The sequence below is a fragment of the Cnephaeus nilssonii genome (genome assembly GCF_951640355.1).
Source record: "Cnephaeus nilssonii genome assembly, chromosome: 17".
Taxonomy (NCBI): Eukaryota; Metazoa; Chordata; class Mammalia; order Chiroptera; family Vespertilionidae; genus Cnephaeus; species Cnephaeus nilssonii.
The window spans coordinates 20,471,700-20,489,829 of NC_137088.1; the positions used below are offsets into that span (position 1 = coordinate 20,471,700).

General features: G+C 38.8%; 1 protein-coding gene and 1 pseudogene across 2 annotated transcripts in view; both read left to right on the forward strand.

Moving 5' to 3' along the window:
- Positions 1–18,130, forward strand: part of ZNF385D (zinc finger protein 385D) — a gene marked incomplete at its 5' end in the record, with an annotated part of 281,502 nt that overhangs the window by 205,439 nt on the left and 57,933 nt on the right. The gene's annotated exons all lie outside the window — the stretch shown is intronic.
- On the forward strand, positions 11,181–11,719 carry LOC307113389 (small ribosomal subunit protein eS17-like; annotated as a pseudogene). Its single transcript has one exon. The product of its transcript is annotated as a small ribosomal subunit protein eS17-like (transcript).

Genomic DNA, 18,130 nt, shown 5'->3' on the forward strand with positions numbered 1-18,130 from the left:
CTTGTTCTTTTCCTCAATTCTGACCTAAATTTCCATCAGAATTGAGTCACTCACTTGGATGGCTTGTCAGCACTTCTGTTATACAGGTTGGTAGACTCATCTTGACCATCATCCCCAACTTTCTGTTCATCCTGTTTTCCTAGTTTTATTTTTGGTCCTGCAGTTCAGAATTGAAACCTTCTCGTTGTCTTTGGCTCTTCTCACTATCTCAGTTCACATGTTGATTCAGTTGTTGGAATCCACTGCCCTCACAGTCCCAAGAAAACATCTTTTCTTCTTTTACACACGGTTACTACCCATTTCCTGGCATTGCAGGTGGGTGTCTTGCCCATACAATTGCCCTAGCCTCAATTCTTGCCCCTTGACAATCTTCTTCATCCTGCTGTCTGTTTATGCTAGACAGTACATAGGTCACAGTACTTAGAAACCTTCAGTTTATCTTTCTGCTGAACTTCATGGCCCTCTGTGATTTGACCACCACCTACCTTTTCAAACATTTCTTTCATGGTTCACCTGCAGTATTTTCCACTACAGACACACTTCTTTTGTCTTTGTTTCTTATACTGTCCTTTTAAATTTCTTAAAGGTATACACGTTCCTCTTTATCCTTCTGCCTGTGAATTCCCATAAAAACCCATACTTTTCTAGCTACCGTACCATATTCTTCTTAAAATACGATCTTTATGTCTTTACATCCTTTTATTGCTAGATGACATGTTTGTTAAGAATACATACTTACATAATCCTTTTATTTATTTTTTTCTTTACCAAGCACTTTTTATATAAAAGATAAAAAGTAGTTTTAAAACTTGAAGTCATGAGTTTGTTCTTGAGTTAAAGCATAGCAAAGCTTTAGATTTTTTTTTTTTTTTTTTTGTGAGTAGATGGTTCCATGAAAGAAAAATGGTCCTCATTAATCTAAGGAATTCTGAGATATTGCTCATCAAATTTCAGAGGTGAAAGTTTTCATAAAGGTCATCAAGTTTAACCCCTAAAGTTTGTTTGTTTTTTTCTTTGAGATTCTCTAGTTGTACAGGTAAAGAATGCTTGACATTTCTAATGCCCCTTAGTGACTAGCAATCGGGAGTTAATTAGCCTAATTGGCAAGATCTGAGAACATTTCTCCTGGACTCTATTACACAATTCTCTATCAACTCTCAGTGAATTGCCAATATATTCACTAGATAAAGGTACTACGTTACAATTTGAATTTGCGCTTTTCATTTATAATTTAGTCTTGTTGTATCTATTTACCCTCCCTTTTTAAAATATGAAATTATAATCCAGGGATGTTGCACTCAACCTCCCAAAGGTGCCAAGAGTGAAATACTTGTGAATCTATCATTGAGAAAGTCAGTGAATGCAAAGGAGCCTTTATTTGCTGTGGATTAATAATTGGCTCTAAATGTTTATTGGAATGCACATTATTTGTTCAGGGACTTGGAGCGATAAAGAGACTTTTCTAATGATAAAGAAGATATCTGATGTAAAATGATGGCCAGCGCCTGCAAGCAAGTACAACAGGAAACAAAGCCTCTTTGGGAAAGTCAGTCAATAATGAGGTCACAAAGTCTGAGCTCTTTCCTTTCCTGAGTATTATCTTATTTATATCAGGCCCCGTGCCAGGCAAAACTAGACACAGACCCTTTTTCCCTTTCCATTTAGCCAGGAGGAAAATCGTTAGAAAGGTGATCTGAAAATAAAGGTGGTAGATGAATAGTTTGTAAGGAAAAGCCAATGCCAATGTCATTTAGAAAACAGACAGTTTCCAGCAGGAGACAAGTAGGAATTTGCTTTGTTTCTGTTCTCAAAGGGAAGATGGGCAAAGTTTGCTTTTCTTGACATAGGCTTCAAATATCCCAAATGTATAATGAAAAGTGTAACCAAGTACAAGCTGGGCTTGACATCAGAAAGCTATGTATCTTTGGTATCGTAATACATATATGTTTAGTGTGGTGTATATTACATATAAATATTCTGTACACATATTTACATACAAGATTCTGTCTTTAATACCTGTCCTAAAAATGTCCCACTATACCAGGCCTTTATAATTAGTACTGTGCATTTTCTTTAAGAAGAAAAAAAAAGCTTTTGTGTCTTATGAATCCATAGCTCCTGTTGTACTCTATGAGGCAATAGAAAATCATTTGAAAAGGGACACATTTCTATCAGCACTTATAGATCTGGTGCAGCTGGGTATAAATGCCTCTTTGGCATCGTGGAAATTGTGCTAGTTTCTGGGGTCTTTCTTTTCTGACCCATTGTCCCAAACAAAGCCTCCCCGGGACAATCACTGCCGTGATAAAGGGCCCTATTGCATGCATCTTGGCACAGGAGTTCAAGCACCCATGTGAGACCATTGATTTGAAATGAAAGTGCTTTTTTCCTTTCTTAGCATTGGCTCATGTCATGCTTCAGATTGGTCCAAGAAAGAGACTTGATCAAGTGTCCCCTTCTCAAGATGTGTGATAAGTGCTAGCCGGGTGTGTGGTAGCAGATATCTAGAGAGATGGAAAAAGAGAAGGGACATTCAGAAGCGGGGCGGGGGGGCACCCAATGCTCAGTTGAATATTGTGGTTCCAGGCTCTTTGCATGTGAATCAGTGATGACACATTGCATATTAGGGGCGACGTGGAATAACAGAAAATCCCGTCACGTTCTTTTCGTGCATGAGGAAATCAAGATGCATGTTATTTTGCGGGTTCCATTAGGCTGATAAGAATTTTGAACTAGATACATTACATATGAACCCCTCCTTGAATCACAGAAGAATTCCACAGTGAATTTTCATGCGGACAAGAACATGGTATCTTCTTCAGCATAATGGATGAGGGAGGCAGTAAGGACCTAAAGTGCTTAACGAACCTGCCATGCAGCCTTGTTCAGGTTCTGGTGTATGGCCTGCACAATAAGAGGGGAATTAAAACTAAATTGATCATCTAGTGGTCATTTTATCTTATTGTCCAAAGCAACTGGTCCCTTACTTGTGTATACATGTGTGCATGCATGCACGTGTATGTGTATACACTGTGTATGTGACTTTCTTTACCATAGACCTCAAATCTCTAAAATAAATTATGAGCTAGCCACCTAATCAGCATCTGTGAAATACTAGACATCTGGATGAATTTTTAAAATTAAATTAAACTCCCAATGGTTTGGTCTACAGATGTCATACTTATGGAAACATCTGTGTCTATCTGTGCCTTTGTATGTATGTGGGTTTTTTTAATTTCTGAAGGGGTGTTTTTTCCCCCCTATTTTTGTGCTGTTCTTAGGAATTGAGTAGACATTAATGATAAAAATTTTCAACTGCAAAATAATTCTTAAAGGTAGAACCTTAATTATAAAAAAAATTTTGGACAATAAAATTGTCCAAAATGTGACAGAATGTGAAATGAGCACCTGTAAAATCATGGGAGAGTTAGAGAACTTTGTCTCCAAAGTGGGAAAGGGAAGGGTTTGATATCTACTAGTAGTATACACGGAGTATGAAACAAAACATGTTCACACCACATTTCTTGTAGTTTAAGTCTTAGTAAACCCAAACTGAATCCTATAGTTAAATTAAGAATTGCAATTGCATTTATGCTCTATGAATTCCAAACTCTTAACCTGGCATCAGAACATTTTTTGTGATCTAGCCCTTGCCTGCCATTTCTGGCAGGTTTTCACATCTCTCCTTAACTACCGCCCAACAAAATCACTTGAGGGTTGAAAGCAAGGCATATGCGTTCTTTTGCCTGGCAGAATCCTCCGTTATACCTCACCCCATTCCATGCATCATGTGCTTATGCACAGATGGTGCACATGTTGTATGCTAGTGCATACATGCATGGCTGTACACAAACATGTACAAATACATTCACACTCTTTGCCTGGCTGATTTCTACTTCCTGGCTTCTGTATATGCTCTGTGTCCCAGCACCTTTGAAATGGTATATCTCCCTACTTGTCAACCCCGCCAAGCCAAAGTTTCACTTCCTTGGTGGATCATACACCTCTGTCCTATATATCTTTATCCCAGCAATTCGAAGTTTTACATTAAAACAATCAATGAATAATAATAGATTACTTTTTTTAATACTCCCTCCAAGATATTTTTCCATTGATTTTTTGTTTGTTTGTTTGTTTGTTTTTGCTAGAGACAATGGAAAGGAGGGAGAGAGGGAGAGAGGGAGAGAGGGAGAGAGGGAGAGAGAGAGAGAGAGAGAGAGAGAGAGAGAGACCAATGTGAGAAAGACACATTGATTGGTTGCCTCCCACACGCCTCTGACAAGGGCTGAGGATCAAACCTGCAACCAAGATACCTGCCCTTGACTGGGAATGGAACCCGAGACCCAGGGCAATATATTACTGTTATTTTCTCGAAGACCATCCTAAGAATTCTTTTAACAGCAAAAACTAACACAGTCTAAAATATGTAGTAATAGTTTAAGGGCATATAGTCCATAAATTTGACTAATTGAACTTTATCACATTTACCAGTTTATAATACAAATCAAGGGCATTAACCAGTGTAACTCAGACTTTGAATATGCAACCCTTGGGTTGAGCATTTTTCAGAGACAGCATAAAATTAAGTTGCTATTTTAATTATCATAATTGCATTCAGATTCATCATTAAATTACTGTGCTACTTCAGTTTCTAATGAGAGTTAAGAACATTTTTAAAAGCTCTATTGAGTCAGATTGACTATGTACTAACTTCAACTTGTGACATTGGTATCGGGTTAAATTTGAGGGCAGCGAGCATGTTTAACTCCATGGGGCAGAGTCTGTGTCACCCGGACCCTGCACAGCCAGGGCTCTAGCTTGCTTTTGTTATGACTCAGTTTGGGGGCAGCCTTGACCACACTTGACACTTATGTGACTGCTCAAATCAATCACCCTCAGACTCACAGTTGGTACCTGGCCAAACTCCAAGGTGAAGGTCAAGATGCAGAATGTGTAGCAGTAATGATGCCCATTTAGACCTTATTTTACTCTTTTTCCCCCCAGTTTTCTGTTTCCCTGGGAGTTCTCTAGTAGAGTTAAATAAAACCAGAAAAAAAAAGCATTTCTTTCATGCTGCCCAGGAAGTATAAGAACTTGTAAAAAAGAATATATTTTCCATCCTTCTGAAATGGTCAGCGATTTAAGTCTGAATCATGAACTTTAGGTTATTTATTTATCCTTTTATCCATTTATTCATACTCATTTATCTATATGTACTTTTGCAATACATCAGATGCTGCAGAGATGAAAACTAAGAGGCAGAACACAAGTTCTATCCTCAAGATTGGAAGACAGGAAATAAACCCAATCTATAATCCAGGGTAGGAAATGATTTGTCAGAAGAAAATAGCAGATCTGGTGCCATGTAAATCTAGAGCAATTGGAATGACCCTCTCATATGGGAGGAAGAAGGAGGCACAGATATTACTAACCGGCATGTGCTAAGCTTAATGTCAAGGGTTCATAATCCCTAGATTAACTCCTTGGATGAAATGTTACTTTAATGAGTACTCAGTATTTGCTTGGTTTTAGATGTGGCTCCTGCCTTCCAGTGACTCACTTTCGTGGAGGAGACAGAGAACAAAAGGCTTTTATAACCAAGTGGTTTAGAAATTCTGTGCTAGAGGTTTGTGAAGGTTATGGGAGTACCTAACTCTGGGAAGAAGACATTCTTAATTTGCAGATAAAGAAACCTGGTTCTGAATTAAATAACTTGACTGAGGTCAACAGATTTCTAGGCGGCACAGCTAGGGTTTGAACTGAGTTTGGGTTCCTCCCAAGGCTTCTGCCTTTCTGTCTCCTCTTAGGCAGCAAAATGCTTAATCCTCCCATCGTCCTTGCTAGCACTAGCCCCTGGTTGCTAATTGATATCACCATATCTGTTGGATTATTCAGGGTAGCGCTCTTATTTCGCAAAAGCCTCTGATACCCAAAGGTGCTGCTGTAAATAGTTGCCTTTTCATATCAGCCCTTGGACTTGTCAAATGTGTGTCTGCCCACACTTATGCTCTTTATGTCTCTATTGTGCTTTTCGCCTGCATGGAAGCTGGTAAGAGAAGATAAGGTTAAGGGCCAAAGCTTTTTGCTAGTCTATATTTTGTTAATGAAAACTGTACTGTTATTTTTTATTATGTTGCCAGGCAGAAAAGCTTAATGCGTATTGGAAAGTAACATCTTCGATCTCTCTGTGTAAAATTTATAGCAGATAATTTAGGAGTTGCATGTGAAGCCATTTCACCTTAGTTTTTGTATGTATGTTGATTTTGTAATACTCTCTAGACAGTGAAAGAATTCTCTGGAAGAACAAGACTCAAGTCTTAAATACAAAAGAAAAGTCTGTTGTTGTTGTTTTTTTTTGGGGGGGGGGCATTAAATATATTTTTCTAAGTGAGCATACAAAAATTATCAAATAAAGGTAAAATATTAACTACACTAGAAGAGATTAAAGTCTTGCAGGATGTATATTAACTCCTAGGAATTTCTGCTTTGGAAAAGTGCTTTAATTCTTTCAGGCAACGAAGTCAATATTTAGTGCAGTTATTTTAGTAATTGAAAATCCAATAACCTAGAAAGGGTTGGTTCAGAGCTCATAAATGTAAGCTTCCTCCTATGTTAGAAGACATTTTAGATCAGTATACAGTGATATTTTAAAATAAGGTAATATAGCGTAGAGTTCAAGGTTATAAATCGTTTTTCCTATAAGGTTAACAATTTCCTAAACAGGAAAAAATAGTGTGGTTTTTATTTCTATAGCTTTTAAAATTTCAATATGTCATTATATAAGTTATTGCACTCCAGCCTCATACAGAACTTTTTTTAAATGTTGTAAAAGTATTATTTCTAAGTTATTGATATCCCCATTTTAAACAATATTTCCTGCAGAAGAATATGAGTATCAGAAATTGGACAGCAATAACAGTTATCTCCCTATTTGTAAAATCTCTCATTTGCAAATATTATGGAAAGATATATTTGTAATGTAGTATCCTTCTTTTAGTTATTTCCAGGTACCTGTATGTGTTAACTTTTGTTTCCAGGAAAGTGGGGGGATTACTCATCACCCTGAAGGATGAATGGATCTTAAAAAGGCTTTGGAAACAGTAGGTGAAGACCAATATCTTACTTCAAAATAATCCAAGATTCTATCCAGATTATGCATCTTTGTGTTGAAACCACTGATCTAAGAGCTATGGTTGGAGCAGTGATAGAATAATTTACTTGTCCTGGCTGTCAAACCATTGAGTGTTTCTGTCCACTAACATTCCCTTTACTCAAAAGGGTAAAGGTAGCATCTTTCCTCATACTTGCAATTAATGGGGGGAGGTAAGATAGTTTTCCTAAGTCGTATCCTGCAGAAATTTATTTATTAATTAATTTTAATATATTTTATTGATTTTTTACAGAGAGGAAGGGAGAGGGACAGAGAGTTAGAAACATCGATGAGAGAGAGACATCGATCAGCTGCCTCCTGCACACCCCCCACTGGGGATGTGCCTGCAACCAAGGTACATGCCCTTGACCAGAATCGAACCTGGGACCCCTCAGTCCGCAGGCCGACGCTCTATCCACTGAGCCAAACCGGTTTCGGCAGAAATTTATTTTTTTATAGTGCAAAAAGTAATGAAAAAATCAAGTGGGCCTTAATTGACAAAATGTTTTATTTTTTTAAAAAAAGAACACATTTATAATGCATAAAGCAAATGCATTCAATTTGTAGGTACTTTGTGGTCAGGTTAATGCATTTGAGATGTTACTTGTCTTTACTTAAAACAGTAAGAAATCTGCCTTTATTTTATCTTCATCAAAATCCCACCCAATGTAAATTTCTGAACTGTTAGGAGTTTCTGGTTTTCTCAGCTGTCTTCTTATTCCAGAAGGGAAAATAAAACATTCGCTATAATGTGTCACACTCCTTGGTTTGGGCAATGAACATATTGAATTTGTGGTACCTCAACTCACACTCAATTCAACAGTAACATTATGAAAATCACATAAATGGCTATTTAGGATATCTGTGGTATATTTCAGTTTAATGAAAGCTTTACACAAATACATGAGTGTATATGTGTAGCTTTATCTTTGGTGTGAAAATTAAAATAAAACTTTCCATAGCTGGGTAACATACACATATATCATGTGGCAATATGGTGAATATACACTGTCAAAAGTTATAATAAAAAAGTCAGCCATTTGTCAAGATTATAGTTCAGAAAAGGTATTTCTGTAAGGGAGCCTGGCATTAAATACTTTAGCTTTTATAAATGACACTGTCTCTGTCACAACTACTCAACTCTGACACTGTCACATGAAATCAGCCATTGGCGATATGTAAGCAAATAATCTGAGTTCCAATAAAACTTTATTAAAACCTGCAGCAGGCTGGATTTGGCCCCAGGGCCTTACTTTGCATATACCAGGTCTAGAGGCCTCCAGATATTCAGCTATTTAATTATTTTTCAATTATTTGCATATGAAAACCCAACCACTATGAGTGTGACAGTGGGAAAAAAATACTTATTTTAACATCACAATTATTTATTTTAATAATTTTTAGTATCTTAGTAGTATTATTACTACTATTAATATCTCTCATGATTCTGAGATTAAGCCAGGGTTTTTATTTGGGTGAGGGAGGAGGTGGACTGTCTTCCGTGTATTTACAGTGAAATGGCAGCTGTATTGGAGTCTTCACAAAACCTTCCTCACTCACATGTTAGGCTGTTGACTGTTGGCTGGAACCTCAGGTGGACTGTCTGCCAGAGCAGCTACTGGTGGCCTCTCTATGTCCTAGGCTTCTCACAGGATGGCATCAGGGTTCCAAAGAGACAGCCAGGCTGATGATGTATTTCCTTTTGACCTAAAGTCCTAATAATGGCCTACCATCTTATCGTACTGGTTGAGACAGGCACCAGAGCAGAGTGTCAGTTGCAATATAAGATGGTCATGTGAGATGGGAACTGTTGCTGTGGTCATCTTTGTAAAGTAAAATCTGCCACAGTGACCTTCCATTTTATTCTAATAGAAAAAGCAGGACAGCACGGTTTGGATAGCAAGGGAGAAATCAGGTCAGTAACAGGGAAAGACTACATTGATTGTGGTGGTGAAGACTAGCAGGAGCTGAATTCAGGTTAGTGTAAGGTTCAAAACCCCAGAGACATATATCCAAGAAAAGAATTTTAGGGATACTGTATAACTGTATATATAAGAGATGAATGTGTAGCCTCCACTTCTCAGAGGAAGATTTTGAATCCAAACTCAGACGAACAAGACAGGAAAGCAAAAAGAGGCCCCCATAACCAGAAGAGTGAGGTGTCTTTGGCATTGACGCCATGTTCTGAACAGGAACTTCAACATCGTCTAGAGGTCTGAAACCCACTGCAAGTCAAGGACAGCCCAGAGCATAGAGTGGGGCAGACAGATGAGTGTTCCTAGCTAGAAAGGAAGAAGCAAATGTTGACTGTGAAGCTGAAACCTGACAGGTGTCACAGAAGCAGAAATCTCACTGCAAGAGCTGCATCGACTGGTTGGTTTGACACCACGAATCCAAAAATAGATGAAACAGCCGATCTGGGAACTTAAAGAATAAGGAAAGTCTTTAAAACTCCATCCCCTAACTTCTCTCATTTTTGCGCTCAATAAACCATTATCTGCAGTAGAGCCCCCGGAAGAGCCCTTCCGAGCGTGCACCTTGATATGGGAGCCCTGAGACATCTGTGGTGTCATTTCAGTTCTCTCTCTGCTCTACCCAGCTCTCTCTGTCTGTGGACCAAATGTGCCTATTTTTTGCTCCACTGATTTAATAGCCCCAGGAAAAGTTGATAATGTGATCATAGAGTTCTGTCTGAGTGAAATGTCTCCAGTTTTATCTCCAGCCATTCTGTGGGGCTCCGTGGACCCTCAAGACTCTAGGTTTTGCTCCATTCCAGCTCCTTTTGATATAAAGCCTATTGGAATTAATCTTTCGTGTGTGTGTGTGTGTGTGTGTGTGTGTGTGTGTGTGTCTGTGTGTGTTCTTGTCCCTCTATCAACTGAAAGAAAAATTTGCCTTATTATTTAGCAGTGTTTTAACAGGTTTCAGTCCATTAAAAGCAAAAGAGAGCATTAAATAGCATTCTTTAGCTTTTAACTGGTGAGCTTTCATCAGTTTATTAATAGACTTTCACTGCAAATGTGCTTGTTACATGCTAGGGCTTTAGGCCGATTCTAGCAGCAACAGCCGTGTCCTCTGGGACTAGAAATCCAATTGTAAGTTCTACCTCCAGGTAATGCTTTTGGACTGCTTGGAAAGATTAAACAAATAAATGCTAAACTTTCCTTCCAGAGAGCTGGATTTATTCATCCTCTAAAACCCCTGGCCTAAGAAAACAGCTAAGACTTAGGTAGCAAACTGCCCAGTAGGCACAAGTCTTTTCCAATGCAATCTCCTTAATGTCATTTCTGTCCTGTTTCTATAGAGCTGTGACTTTAGATGGACAGGAGGTTGAGGACCAGGTAAATCAGAGCAATGCATTTCAGGTCTTTTACAGATGCCCTAGGATAAGATTATAAGCTTTACCTTGGTTGCAGTACCATAAAATATTCTATTCTAGATATGGAGATACATGCAGGCAACACAAGGCTAATTGATATTAGCCCTTTGTAGAACTGGAGTGCTGTCTCCTTTCTCATAATAAGAATTGTGTTCTTCTTGCCTTAACTGCGAGGTGGATTAGAACAAATGTTATGAACAATTAAAATTCTGAAGGGGAAGAAGAAGATCAAGCACAAGAAGAGAAAGAGGTCATCAAGGACAGGCAACCCTTCCCTTGAATGCCTGTCTTATATTTGTCTCCTATTTGTCCTACTGTCAAGTAGGACAAACAGGCCTCCTCATAGGTCTCTGCCTGGAATATAATTAACATGAAAAAAAGACTGTTACTAAGAAAAATCAAAAGGTCTTATGTCATTTTTTTAAAAGAATAAGAGAGACATTTTATCTCTGTGCCATGCCATGGAGTTAAAAAAAATGCAAAAGAGACTATTCAACCTGGAAAGATTGTGATGATGTTCATAAATTCAATGAGAAAGTTACATCTTCCCACCCACTTCCAACTTAGCGTGGTGAAAGCTGTTAAGGAAGAATGACTTGGTTTTAGCAAATAAGGACATTACATTTTCAGCTTTCACCAGGACCCACCAAGATGGGCTGTGTTCACACCAAGATCATGAAGGAGGCAGCCCAGGTCATCACTGAGAAATACTACAAGCGCACCTGAGCAACAACTTCCACACCAACAAGCACGTGTGTAAGGAAATTGCCATTATTCCCAGTGAGAAGCTCCGAGACAAGATAGCGAGCTATGTTACACATCTGACGAAGCAGATTCAGAGAGGCCCCATGAGAAGTGTCTCCATCTAGCTGCAGGAAGAAGAGAGAAAGGAGAGACAATTATGTTCCTGAGGGCTCAGCCTGGATCAGGAGATCTTTGAAGTTGATACTGACACTAAGGACATGCTGAAGCTCTTGGACTTTGGCATTCTGTCCAACCTGCAGGTCATTCAGTCTATATTTGGAATGAATTTCAAACACCACACAGAGCCATTAGAATCTTTCTGCTGTGCTATAATATTATCAATAAACCATGGACAACCAAAAAAATTACATTTTTATTGCACATTTTTTGTAATAATAGCAATAGTGCACACATCTATAACATATACTATGAATCACGCACGCTAATCCTATATAATAAAAGGCTAATATGCAAATGAATGGTGGATTGACTGGTCACTATGATGCACACTGACCACCAGGGGCAGATACTCAACACAGGAGCTGCCCCCTGGTGGTCAGTGTGCTCCCACAGAGGGAGTGTCGCTCAGCCAGAAGCCGGCTCATGGCTGGCGAGCACAGCGGCAGTGGTGGGTGCCTCTCCTGCCTCTGTGGCAATGCTAAGGATGTCTAAATGATGGCTTAGTGGGCCTAAGCCGTCAGTCGGACATCCCCCCAGGGCTTCCAGACTGCGAGAATGCACAGGCCAGGCTGAGGGACCCCCTCCAAAAGTGCACGAATTTTGTGCACCAGGCCTCTAGTATATTACATATATTGATTTACTTAATTTGCACAACAGGTCATCAAATGTCCTTATTGTTATAAGGAACAGAAAGGTTAAGTACTTGCCCAGAGCCACACAACTGGTAATGATGAAACCAGGAGTGGAACCCAGCAAATCTAGCTACAGAGGCCTGATCCTGGGCCATAATCTTGTTGCTCTATGATGCAAGGTTGGGATCTAGCTATTGTATATGTGTTATATTTTTAGTAAGCATTTTATTTTATTCTTGTTCCTCAATCAAGTTTCCTCCATTCTAATACTATGGTCATGTTATGTGTGTACATGTTATATATTATATGTGTAATTACAGTTGGAAATGATATAGTAAAGGTATTTAAAGTTTAGACAATGAGGATGATAATTGTGTTGTTAGATGTACTATCAAGATGTTAGGTAAAATGTAGAATTTGCAGTGTCTACCAAATATCCATGTACTCCTCTCCATGTTTAAGCCCTTCTTGCATATATATTGGAGCCTTGTAATTCATTTTAGCAAATGTGATTATTAGTAGATACGATAGATTGTTAACCACCACACTTATAGAAAAAAACACACACAAAACACCATCATGTAAGAACAGAGTTCTGAATTAAGGGCCTCACCTTTTTGTTAAATGGGAAAGATTTAAAATTTTTGGAAGAAATTGTCCTAGAGAACTGTTGAAGGTACGATACTAGCTTTCCTTAAATATCTGGTATGTAACCATGTAGAAGAATGAATGAAGCCTCATTCTGTATGGCACAAAAGTATACAACCTGGGCTATTTGGTGAAAAATGCAGAGGAGCTCACTAGGTTCAATGTAAAAAGGAACTTATTTTTGATACCACATATGGCCTCCCCATTACACATGTAAATAATTTATTGTATAATTTTGTTTGTCACCTCCAATCTCTAGAGAAGTTCCTTAAGATAAAAAATATGTCTGTCTTGGTCATGACTGTTTTCCTAGTGCCTTGCATACACTCTTAGCTTATTTTTAAAAAAGCATGATGTAAATAGTTATTAAATGAATGAATGAATGAATGAATGAGCAAATGAGCAAACAAAAGAACTCTCCATCAAATAGAGCACTCCAGATATTTTGCTTTCTGTGGAGAAATTCTGGTACAGAACATGTGACTAGTCGTTAAGAATTTTTGGAGCAAATGCTAGCTCTGGATTGTGGTTATGTTAGATGTAATGTAATGTCTATTCCAGCACCCAGATCCTCTGATTTTTATCTCTTTACATTTGAGCTTTCCTGAGAGTTGAAGCCTTTTGCTTTTTATTCCCCAACATATAAGAAATTTAGTCAAGATGTTTGCTGTTGCAAAACTACAGAGAAAGATTGCAAGCATATTTTCTAGCTACCTGTTTGTGAGGACATTTATCATCTTTTGATAGCATGTCATCATGTTCAGAGAAATGGACAGCATGTACTTTGTAATCAGGACAGGAGGCTGTGGCATGACTGATGGGAGCCTTCATCAGGTATCATCGTAAAGTACGTGTGTCTGAAATGTGCATTTGAAAGACTTGTACTTGCATTTATGACACTTTGCTCCATTTCTTCATATGTAGCTATAAATTAATGCCTACAGTGACTCCTCATCTCAAGTTGGGTGCTCATATGTATGCATGGTCCAATTTTGATCATTAGTCAGATTAGCCTCATTAATCACTGAGCATCCCATCCACTCAGCTGGTCATTGAATGGATTTGTGGCTCTAGATAAATTCTTTTAATAGCAGCTGTGAAAATCAGTAGCCACTCAGTGCCTAAAACAGGATTCTGTGTCAGGTAGGTATTCCAAGACTTATGATAATTTACTGCCACCAGGGAGCTTTTATTTGTATTTTATGGATAAAACCAAAATCTGAATATTACAATGTATGCCTAAAGGTATAGGCAAAAAGGGTAGTACATGTGAGAAGGTGTGTGACGGGGGTAAAGGTGAGGTATTACTTTGGGAAGTAGACAAGATTTGGAATCAGACTCTAGTTTTCTAATCTCTGTTGTACCATTTAACTTTTTTCATTTGTCAAATAATCAAGTGTAGTGAGGATGATCAATAATTCAGTTAAGGCACCTATCTTAATGACTGGCATATAGTAGGTACTATGAAATGATAGAGAGTTCACTGTTACTATTTACCATTGTGATCATTATCATGATCAGAATTACTCGATTCATGTGCAATTTTGAGATAGGAGTGGATTTTCCCACTCTTCTGAGGTCTACACCAATGGGGGGAAAAGGAAACCCCATGGAGGAAGCTGATATTTAGCAAGGTCAGATATGGTGGTAGAGTCGAAAGAGTGCCAAGGTATTCTGGGACCTTTGATATAACACAAAGGTGAGAATCAATGATGCCAAATGAGCATTTGTTACCACCAGCTGACAGTTTAGGACAATTTCAGTTCTTTCCTCACATCTACTCCAGTATTTAGTAGATCTTGCCCTTCTTAATGATGTGGGTGTGTCCATATTATGGCCCATCTCCATTTTTAGCCAATAAGGAAGCCTTGTGGGTCAGGATAAACATTTTTGGAAGGAATCTCCCTCAGCCAGACATGTGGAACAAGCCTTGGCGTGTGGTCTAAGGAAATAAATCATAGGCCCTGAGGGTATTGGTTCCAGAGAAGATGAAGAAAGCTCATTCCATCCTATCCTCCTCCAAATTACAAGTATAAACCCTGGACAGAACACCTAAGAAAATAATCGGAAGACTTTGAAGGTTGGGAAGACTAAGGACCTCAGGATGACCCAGTGAGAAGTACCCTATTTTTTGTCTGTTTCTTTATTTTGTTTATTTTTATTATTGTTGTTGTTGTTTTGCCTTTTTATATCCCAGCCTGGGTGCCAGAGCAGCCTGCAACCTGGAACTAGAAATGGTTGCAGACCCAATAGACCCAAGGAAAGTCTGCTGTTTCTAGTCCTCTTCTAGACCTAGAAGACAGTAGCCCTATAGTCAGAACCTTTGCGGCCACACACACCCTTCTCCAGGTGAACATCACTGGACACTTCAAAAACTGAGGGGAAGTGTCCTGTTGACCATCGAGCTCAGGCAGAGGCAGTGCCCCTCTCCAACAGGCCCTGTGGAAACTGTCCAGCAGAGCCCTGGGGACCAGTCCCAGCCTGTGAAAATGGATCCTTTTAATATTATCCCTTTACCAACTGGCATGATTTTAAGCTTTGTCAGTAGAGGGCACTGGAGAGACATTGCAGGAGGAAGAAGCGGTCTGTCTTCCTGGTCTTAATGGCCAGATTCTTGCAGTGTGGACAGCTTCTCCCATAAATACCCAATTCCTAGTGTAAATCTAGAGGCATCCACAAGTCAGCAGCTTCTCCCAACACACCCCTATGGCCATTCGGTCAGCTTTGTGCCTCCAGAGAGATACCTGCCCATGGACAGCTTTCGCTGGTACCTAGAGGACAGATTTCCAGTAACGTCCCATGGCAACCTCTCAATCATTCAATGAGCCATCGCCATACCCTCTACCACAAGCTCTTCTTCAGGCACAGGATCTCAGCCCTAGGAGTGATGTCTGCTCCTACATCTAGTAGTTCCATGTTACTTAGAGATCTCTTTACTTATTAGTAGACAATCATCATCAAGCAACCCCCTATTACAGTTAATAGTAAACTTTCCTTGTTCAAATTACTATGGAGCTTCTCTCTACTGATTGGACCCTGAGCGATAAAGAATGACACCAAAAGCATGATCCATAAAAGGAGGGAAAAAAAAGATAAATTGGACTTTATCAAAATCAAAACATTTGATGTGCCACAGTCTGGGAGAAAACATTTTCAATTCACATATCTGACAAGGATCTTGTACCCAGAACATATAAAGAACACATTAAACTCTAAGAAGACAAGACATTCTGATTAGAAAAATGGGCAAAGCCTTGACCAGATAGTTCACCAAAGAATGCAGGTATGGAAAGTGAGCACATGAGAAGATAGTCAACCTCATGAGCTTTTAGGGAAGTGCAAATTAAAGCCATGATAAGAGTCTACTGCACACCAACTAGAATGTCTAAAATAAGGTAAATAAATCCAATGCCAAGTACTGATCAGGATACTGAGCAGCTGGAACACATTGCTGGTGGGAATGCAAACTGGAACAGACACTGAGGAAAACACTTGGCAGTTTCTTGTAAAGGTAAATGTATACCTGCAATGTGACCCAGCAACCTTACTCCTGGGGATTTGCCCAAGAGAATTGAAAACTTATGTGCACTTGAAAACCTGGATACAAATTTTTATAGCAGTTCTGTTAATACTTAGCAAATACTGGAAACAGCCCAAACGACCTTCACTGGGCAAATGGATTAATAAACTGGGATATATCAATACAATGGATTGCTACTCAACAACAGAAAGGAATAAACTATTGTTACGTGTAACAACTTGGGCAGATCTCAAGGACATTGTGGTGAATGAACAAACCCAGTCTCAAAAGGTTCCATACTTCATTGTTCCATTATGTTACATTCTCCAAATTATAATGTGCAGTAGTTTTCAAGGTTTAAGAGTTGGAGAGAGCCTGCAGTGGGTAGCGCAAGCAAGTTTCTTTGGAGTGATTTAGCAGTCTGTTTCCTGGTGTGGTGGTGATTACAAGAATCTCTACATGAAAAAATTCAAAGAAATGTGTATCTTAAAATATTTAACATTTATCATGACAAAACTGATAAAAGCTGAATAAAATCTGTAGTTCAGTTAATAGTACTCTTCGGCATCGGTTTTCTGATCTTGATCACTTTGCTATGGTATATAAGATGTTAGCATGGCGGGGATCTGGATGAAAATTACAGGAGAACACTTTCTATGCTATTTTTACAACTTCTCTGTAAGTGTAAAATTATTTTAAAGTAATAATTAAGCAAGCAAACAACAATAACAACAAAAACAGAAGTAAGCTGAAGGGCACCATGGTAGAAGGATAGAACTAGGGCAGGGTTGCAGAGGCCAGGGATTAGTCAAAGCCACACCTTTGAGTTTCTGAGTCAGTTGACCTAGTTAGAGGCCCAGGAATTGGCACCTCAAAAAAGTTTCACAGATAATTCTACCGATTACAGAGGTTGGGGAAATTCTGATTTAAAGGAATTCTAAGGCAGAAGATAGCTTTTCCTTGAAGGGATTATTTTCCCAGGTTTCCTGCATTTATGGTGTTTGGTGACACTATTTATCTTGGCTTGAACTTTCATTGATTCCGGGAAAGAATGATTTACAGCAGGGTCAAAATTTATTTTTTCTCTGTAAAGTACGCAATGGGAATATTTTAGACTTTACTGGCCAAATAGTCCCTGCCATGCATACTCAGTTCTGCCATTGTAATGTGAAAGCAGCCATTGATAGTGCACAAATGAATGGATGTACCCATATCCCAATAAAATTTTATTTATAAAAAATAGACGTTGAAACAGAGTTGGCCTGCAGACTACAATTCATTGACCATTGATTTAAAGTAGAAGTCAACTAATGATGATCCTAGGCCATGAACTATTGCAATCCTACTTATAATTAATAAACAAATGAGTTCGGACTTTCAAAACCAATGGCTCTAGTTTGCTCTTCTCAACCCATCTTACTGCATTGAGCTTAGTATTGTCCTCCTCACTTCAAAAAAGTTAATGAAATTATTCAAGGCTAGTTCAAACTACTGAAGGCAGTGAAGGGTCTGGAAACCACACCATAGGGACGGTACTTGAAGCAACTAGGACTGAACTTGGAGAAACAGTTGAGAATAGTGTCCAAATACTTGGATATTTAGAAAAGAGATTATGACATTAAGGACTTTTAAAAAAATTAAAAGGAGGGTTGTTTGTTCACTCATTTATCCAATGACTCTGTACTGAACACAATGACTCTGTACTACATTCATGTGCTCTTCTAGGCCCCAGAGATACACTAGCAAACCAAACAGTGAAAGGAAGTTGTAGAAAGATGGATTTCGGTTCCATAAGAAAGGCTTCCCTAAAAATTAAAAGCTCTCTGGAAATGAACTGGGCTACCTTGGAAGACATGGAGTTCTGTCTTTGGAGTTGT